The following is a 7,721-nucleotide window of genomic DNA, read 5'->3' as shown; positions in this document are numbered from 1 at the left end:
TGTTTTAAGACCTCAGGTTTCTTAGGATTCGGTCTCCATGACCCTAATAAAAAATAGAGACCTTTCCGAATCTCTTCAGTGACAGGTACAATAAGTGTGTGGAGACAAATAGGTAATAGTTGGTTTAGATAGCTCATTTTTTTTTTCATTTTTCAGTTCTCAGCAAAAGCTGCGCTCATTCTTTACAAATAACAGATACATCACCTTACATATTTTATTCTGCCCTCTCATACTACATCGTAGCGGAAACCCTTTTAAGACTAATCTGTATCTCGGTTTGTGTCAAACGGCTGTAATTCCTAGTAACTACATCCTACTTCAGGGCTTCCATGTATATGTATATATATATATTTAGTTGCTTGGACTGGGGAGTTGAGGAGCTTTATAATTTTCCAACGTAATACTTTAAACGTGGGGCTTGATGTACTAACCAGAAGGCTCAGTATGTGGCATATTTCAGTCTGACAACAATATCATTTAGAGCATTAGCTATGCCACTGACTGCAGGCACTTGCAACCTTGATTTGATAAAACAAAGCTTTTCCACATTTAAGGTGCTTATTGACCAATGCAAGTACATTTTGTGAAATCCACTAATAAGGCATTATGTCTTCAACGTGCCTTACTGACCAGCGTGAACATTGCTAGCTCCCACACCATGGTCACATTTTTCTTTCTTAGATTCCATCTAGAGAATGTACTACACTTGAGTAATTATAATGGAGATGTTTCTTTCCCGCAAGCTTATCTTCTAGTTTCTGATGTTATTCAATTATTTCTCCTTCGCTTGTAAATTTCAGGTCTTTTCCTTTCCTCAGTCACGTTACCTTTATTAATATGCTAATGTGCTGTAATAATGCATTTTACACCACTAATGAAGTGAAGCAAAGCAAAACGTAAAAAGAAAGTACAAATTCTTACTTTAACTTTACCCGGTTCCGGGGAGGGGGTGGGGGTGAGAGAGGAGGAAGAGAGTAGGAAGGAAGGACATTCGGGCGGCAAAAAAATAAAAATGATCCCCTTGTTTTCAGCGCGTTCTAGAGCAGAGCTGCACGTCAGAGGAAGAACTGAGCAGTCTTCGAGCTAGAAGACTTGGCATTAAACTTTGACACTTTAATGGTCTCTAGGATATTAGATACTATTTTTTCATATAATATCTCCGACACCGTAATGGCATCAAAAACAGATAGAATCTGCTATGCCTGCAACGTGCACGGTGAGGCTCATCCCCGCAGAGATAAGACAGCAGGACCCCAGCTTCGCAGTTAACTTATCCCGAAGCTCCAAAGCAAACGTCTTTTACTTCTTCGCCGGGGACGCTGCTGTACCACCGCTGCCTCCCTTTCGCATTCTGCTGGGCTCGGTCAGCCGCTGAGATTAGGTAAACAGCGCTCTGGAGACGGGGCAAAGCGGGCGCTGCTGCTGCTGGTGGGGGTCGTTGTTTCACGAGGCTAGAGGGAAGGGGGATGGGAGAAGGGTCCCAGCTCGGTCAAGCCAAAGGCCGAGAGTGTGGTTACCCAGGCGGGAGCCAGGTCCGGAGCCGAGCAGGGGCCAAGCCTCGGAAGCCCTTGCCGCCTCACCCCCCACCCCCGCGCCCGACCTCGAGGAGTGGGGTCAGCTCGGCGGCCTTTTCCCGCGCGCCCCCTCCCCAGCCCATCCTTCCCCTGCCCCTTCCAAGAACTAGGGTGGGCTTCCCGCTGCCTCGCCCGAGTCCTGGAGCGCGGAGAGGCGCGCAGAGGGAAGGCAAAGACCCGGCGGCCCGCCCGGCTGGGGAGAGGTGGAGACCCGGGGGGAAGGGGACCCCAGAAGCCCTGGGACCGAGCTGCGGAAAAACCCGGGAGCTGGATCGCGCGCCCGGAGCTCCGGTCTCCGAGTCGGAGTTGTGCAGCTCTCGGCGTCCTCTTTCTCTCCCTGCCTCTCTGCTTTCGCCTCCTCTGGGTCTTCTCTCGAGGGCATCCTCCTTCCATCCATTCTCACACCCCCGCTCCTGCGCCCCGACCCATTTCACCCACTCCTCTTGTGGTTCGGGAGGACTCTCGGCACCCCCACCCTCGTCCCTAGAACTGGGAGGCTGGAAGTCCATTCAAGGGATGTCGCGCGCCGGGTTCTTATGCCAAGAGGGAAAGAGCGAGAATAAAATCAGCAGGGGAGGGGCGTGTTGTGCGTGCATGGGGTGTGTGTTTGGGGTGGGGGAAACAGAAATGTAGTTTCCTCCGAGGAACAGGAAGCCTTGGACAGGATTCTTGGATACTGATCCCAGAAAGATGCCGTCAGAGCCCTTCGGCGGGGCTCCTCACAGACTCCGGCTGCCCCACACCATGCCCACCTCCGAGAGAAGCTGCGACCCGAGGCGGGGAAACTTCCTACTTCTCACGACGGCTGTTTTGTGCAATTTGGGGAGCAGGCTGCATGGTCCTGCAAGCCTGCGAGCCTCTCTACCACGGCAGCTGCGGGCCCGTCCCGCTTCCCTTCCCCCTCTTTCCGCGAGGCACGCCAAGCCCGAGGCGGCCGGGAGCGGCCGGGGTTGGGGGAAGAAGGGCGGGGAGCTCCCAGCTTGCACCCTTTCATCCCGACCCGGCCCGGGATCCCGGCTCCGGGTGTTGCTTCCGCCTGCCTGCCAGCGAGCTGAAGAAGCACCGGGGCGGAGTCTCGCCGGGGGGCGGAGCCTTTGCGGGGGCGAACTCTCGGTCCGCGCGGCTGCGGCGCTTGCCATTGGCCGGCTGCTTGGTCACGGGGTCGGGGGCGGGCGTCGAGGCGGGCGCCGGCCCCGCCCCCGCTCGGAACCCAGCCCCGGCTCGCGGTCCCCCCCGGCTGCACAGACATGACACAGACACACAGTCACTGCAGCTGCTGAGCGAGTCCGGCGCTCTAGGCACGCGGAGGCGGCGGGGCCAGCCCGGAGCCCGGACCCCAGCGCCCGCCCCTGCCGGTCCCCGGGCGGCGGCCCCCTCCTGGCCGGGCGCGGGAGGCGGGGATCGCGCGCCGGCTCCGGCCAGCGGCGCCCGGCTGCCCGCGGCGGCTGCAGCGGCCGCCCAGCTCCGAGCGCCGGGCGCTCCGGGAAGCCGGCGCATCTCGGAGGCGGCGGCGGCCGAGGCCGGCGAGCGCTCCCGGCGGCGGGGGCCGCTCGCCTCGGCTCCCCGCACCCACCGCGCTGTGATCCGCTCGCCGCGCCTCCGCTCCCGTGACCTTCCCGGGGCGCCTCCCATAGCCCCGCGCCCCCGGCCCCGCGCCCCAGGCCGGGGCGAGGCCCTCTCCGGCGCCTCCTTCCCGCGGAGCCGCTGGCGGGCGGCGCAGGCCCTGGGGGAGAGCGCGCCGCGGCCGGCTGCAGCCCCCCCCGCGCCGCCGCGCTCGGCGCCCGGCCCGGCCAGTCTGCTCCTGCCCCGCCGCCGCGCCGGAGCCCGGGCGCCCGAAGCTGGGGGCGCGGCCGCGCTCGCTTCGCCGGGCCGTTCGCGGGCAGGCCCTGCTCTGAAGGGACGAATCGGCTGGGAGCGCGGGAGGTGGAGTCGGCCCCGGCGGTCGCTCCCTGGACCCAACCCGAGGCTGACCCAGGCCCCTGCCCATGCGGGGCGCCCCTGGCTCGGAAGAGTCCCCCGGGCCGGGAGCAGCTCCAGGCAGCGGCCCCGGAGGAAGAGGAAGAAGAGACAGTGCTCAGCTTGGGCGACCCGGACCCTCGCCGCGGCATTTGGAGCCGGGGGCAGTCCCGAACTCTGTGCTTGGCACCGCCGCTTCGAGTAGGGCAGCGCCTGCCGGGACCCTGACCCGGACCCCCTGCACCTCGTAGGCGGCGGCGCCGCCGCGCGACCCCGTTCTTCCGCGTCTCCCTCTGTCTGGCGGCAGTCACTGCCAAGGTAAGAGCCCTGGAGCGCGAGAGTCGCCGCGAGGGCGCCGTGGTGTGTAGCGCCGGACAAGTTCTCCGAACCTGTGGCTGGTACCCCCTGTATTCGGGATGCCGGCGGGGAGGCCGGGCACACCCTCTGCTGCCCCGGCCGGGAGCCCTGGAGAGGCTAGAGGTGGAAGCCCCCAGTCTCCGAAGTCCCCAGGACCCCCCTCAGGGCCTGCTCGGCTTCTGGGCACACAGGCTGCTGGCAGGGAGCCAGGAGGAGTTTCTGGTTAACACCACGAGGGCATGTGACCGATACCCGCAACCCCGGCCCTCTTGTTAGCGGTGAGCACCTGTGGTTTGCGGAGCCTGCCGTGTTTGGAGAGGGCCCTCTTGGGCGGTACGCAACTACCTTTCGTGGTGTGATGCTGTGAATAACTTTTCTTGTTCGTTCTTGCAGACAGTCCTGCGCAATTTGGGGGCGAGCAGCCGCAGCTTGCGAGTCCCTCTTTAGGACAGAGTGGTTGGTTGGCATTGATGTTTGTAGAGGGGAAGCCCAGCCAGCATGTCCTTCCTATTAGGCAAAGCTGCTTGTGAGGAGTGATCAGTGTATAGCTATCCAGACATTCTTGTAAATGTCACTGCTATGAAGTTTTGGAGTGAGGACTCCAAAGTTTGTGTATCCTCAAGTTATTTTGTTCATTGCCTTATCCTCTTTTAAATGTTCCTCTTAAGGAACCTCAGTTGTACAAGCCTATCCTTGCCTGTTTGAAATTTATTAAACCTGTGAGCTTCCCCCAGAACAATCTGATTTTAAATGGGTCACTTCGGAGGGAACAGATTGTCTCTTGCACACTGAATCCATCCCTTGGGTGACCCTGTTTAATGAGGATGGACTTTTTTTTTTCCGTCTCTGCGCTGATGTGCCTCGGTTGAGCAGGTTTCTGCTGAATTCAGAATCCGTGAATTTTGTCACTCAGTCCATTAAAATGATCTCCTGAGGGAGCAGAATAGCAGCTTACATTTTCCGTGAATGTCACTGGAAGTTTTACAGGGTCTTATGTAAGTGCCCAGAGAGAGAGAGAGAGAGAGAAGGGAGTCGGGGGAGATCGGGCTTCTGCTTCCTTCAAGGGGAGAAACGGAGGGGGTGGCAGGTGGGGGCGTCCGCCTCCCTGACATGCAGGTGCCTTTCTTCTCTGACACAGGTGTGGAGACCTGAAGTGCTTATCATTCCGTGGAGGCAGTCACCTCAGGTTAATTTTTCTCCTCACCTCTCCTGTCTTCCCACCTCAGGAGTCAGCTTCGATAGACTTAAGATAAGGAAAGCTTCTAAATTAAGAAGGGAACAAGTGGTGGTGGTTTCTTCTCCCATCTCTCACAAATGGGTGACATGAATGAATTACTCACTGGCACGGTTGGTCCTCACTAGGGGTAAAAATAAAAGAAATAAAAACGCCGGCTTTAAGATTTCACACATCTCTTAGTGTACCTTTATTGTTCAAGAGTACTTTACTTTAGTGAAAATTGCTTGTGGAGAACACATTTATCGAGCCTGTCCCTGTTAATTCCATACCAGGAAGAAAACTCACTCGAACAGAGAGGCAAAAATCACCAAGATTTAGAGGTTAGTGGGTTTTCGAGAGTGGCGAGGAAAGGAATCAAATCCCCCTGGCAGGACAGAGAGGTTTTTAACGGGAAGATCTGATTGCTCTGGAGTGAGCAGTAGCTGCTGACAAGTGTGGGCCCTCCTGCTTCACTTAATGAAGTGTGCTGGGGTGTGGATTAACTTTTTGATGTGAGCCAATACAGATTCCTTTGGCTTTTAAACCATACCTGGAAGGGCCTTAGAAATGAAATGAAAGGTTTTTTTCATCTCATCGTAGGTCTCGGAAGCGCTTCCATCTCTTGGGAAGGTTGTGAAGGTTTCCTTTGTTTCTGGGTTCCTGAGCTGCGCTTTAAAGTTGATGCACAGTGCAGGGAGGGTGCGTCCTGTAGTGTCGCCATCCTTCAGCCACCTACAGTAGCAGGACACTAGGGGGGACTAGTTATCTTTTCCACCATCAAAGAAGAAAACACCAGGGCCCATGTTACTGTGATTTATCTTGAGGGTTCATGAGCCTGTGGTTTATATTGAGGGTTCGTGAGACTGTGGTTTATCTTGAGGGTTCCTGAGATGAACTGTTTGGTGTCTAGTACATGCTTGCACTAATGAGTGGATTCTGAGTGCCTAAGGGCTCACATCTAAATTGTCATTTGGACAACTCAGAACCAGTTAACTGCAAAATGTTATGTGACATTCTGAAAAGACTCAGTTACAATCTGTAAGTATTTAAGGACTATACAAAGGCTCTATCCTTTGAATATTAGACCATCCTAACTTTAAGTTCCCTAACAGTTTGTAATCAACACTTTTGGTGTTTGGTTTTTGACTGCATATTCCCTGCAGTCATCATAAAATCAATGGCTTCAAAATATCTCTGCAGTGGATTCCATCTAACTTGAAATTCCCCTTAAAAATACATTCCTTATACTTAGAGGTGTTAACATAACATTTGACAGTGTAGTTGCCCTTCCATCTCAGACGCTGTCTGCACTTTTAATAGTATGAAATCATTAATGTCCACAGTCCTTCCAGCAGAATTGGAAGATAATTCTACTTCTCTGAAGAACACTGACTGCCCCATTGCCTAGGTTTACCCAAGTAGCTAAGTCTTATCACAGCTGATCCCAGAGGTGGGGGCGGAGACAGGAAAGATGCTAGGTAGAGGCCAAGAAGAGCCTGCTCAGTTTAGAATACTGTCACAAAAACAGGCAGATATCACCAAGATGTTGGTCATACTGGATTCTAAAAGGCCCAGTTCAGCATGTAGAGTTAGACTCTGTTTGAAACCTGTGAACCCACCTGAGTTATTACTTTTCCCTTGAACTCTGGGGTCTGGTAGACTGCATTTGTGACCCTTTACCCATACGTGTAGTGCACATTTAGGTAGTTGAAGGGGAGCTATTGTTGTGGTCTAGGAAAAATGGTCAGCAGAAAGCTTTATTTCTAACATTAAGGCTTTATAGATTGATTCTCTTGGGCGCAGTACAGCCAAGGGGTAAGAGATTGGAACAGGAAAATACCATCGCATTTGCCATTGAGCACCAATGATTGAAAACCGATCCTGTGGAGAATATATGCTGTCATCCTAAGACATGAATGAAGTCTTACGAATTTGATGGAAGCCAGATGGCAGAAGTAGAGGCAGGAGGCTGGCCTTCCTTATGGTCTGTGAACAAGATGAAGGTGTTTCTTTGGCTAGAGATTCTCAGAAAGGAGGAGCATACTGCATTGGGGGTGGGGGATATAAGACCCAAAAGGCTGAGAGCTCTAGACACCCTGCCACTGACACACCTCAGGGATACAGCCACCTTGCGAAATCTGCTTAGTGTTGGTGAGGTCGTGCTACATGAAGTATTTGCCATTGAGAGGTGTTCAGCATTTCTCTGTCACATTGGCATATGGAGAGTAGCAGGCAGCAACCAGTGAAAGGCTTCGTTAAAAGTATTTTATAAGACTTTTCATCTTTTCGTTTAACAAATAATAATAGATCATCTACCCTGTGGCAGGTGCCATGCTCTGTGTGGAGGTTACAAAGTCAGGTTACATTTAGCTTGTAGTCGTTTATGGGAGGCAGACATTCAGCTATTTGTTTGTTTGTTTGTTTTTTCTTTTTTTTTGAGATGGAGTCTTGCTCTGTCAGCCAGGCTAGAGTGCAGTGGCATGATCTTGGCTCACTGCAACCTCCACCTCCCGGGTTCAAGCGATTCTCCTGCCTCAGCCTCCCCAGTAGATGGGATTACAGGCGCCTGCCACCGCGCCCAGCTAATTTTTGTATTTTTAGTAGAGGCGGGGTTTCAC

At 54.0% G+C, this 7,721-nt stretch overlaps 1 protein-coding gene across 3 annotated transcripts in view; it reads left to right on the top strand.

Annotated features, from left to right (window-relative positions):
• The first annotated feature begins 1,294 nt into the window (after positions 1 to 1,294).
• Positions 1,295 to 7,721, top strand: part of LARGE1 (LARGE xylosyl- and glucuronyltransferase 1) — a 657,275-nt gene continuing 650,848 nt past the window's right edge. Inside the window, exon 1 of one of the 3 annotated variants that reach the window (XM_054469723.2) lies at positions 1,295 to 1,381. The gene's annotated coding sequence lies outside the window, so the exon portion shown is untranslated. Of the gene's footprint in view, positions 1,382 to 3,741; positions 3,849 to 4,081; positions 4,166 to 7,721 lie in introns of those variants that run through there. The other 2 variants (XM_054469722.2, XM_054469721.2) reach the window with 2 other exon arrangements.

This window comes from Pongo pygmaeus, chromosome 23 (genome assembly GCF_028885625.2).
Source record: "Pongo pygmaeus isolate AG05252 chromosome 23, NHGRI_mPonPyg2-v2.0_pri, whole genome shotgun sequence".
NCBI classification, from domain to species: domain Eukaryota; kingdom Metazoa; phylum Chordata; class Mammalia; order Primates; family Hominidae; genus Pongo; species Pongo pygmaeus.
The sequence above is the reverse complement of the archived record's forward strand: the minus strand, read 5'-3'. Positions and strand labels throughout refer to the sequence as shown.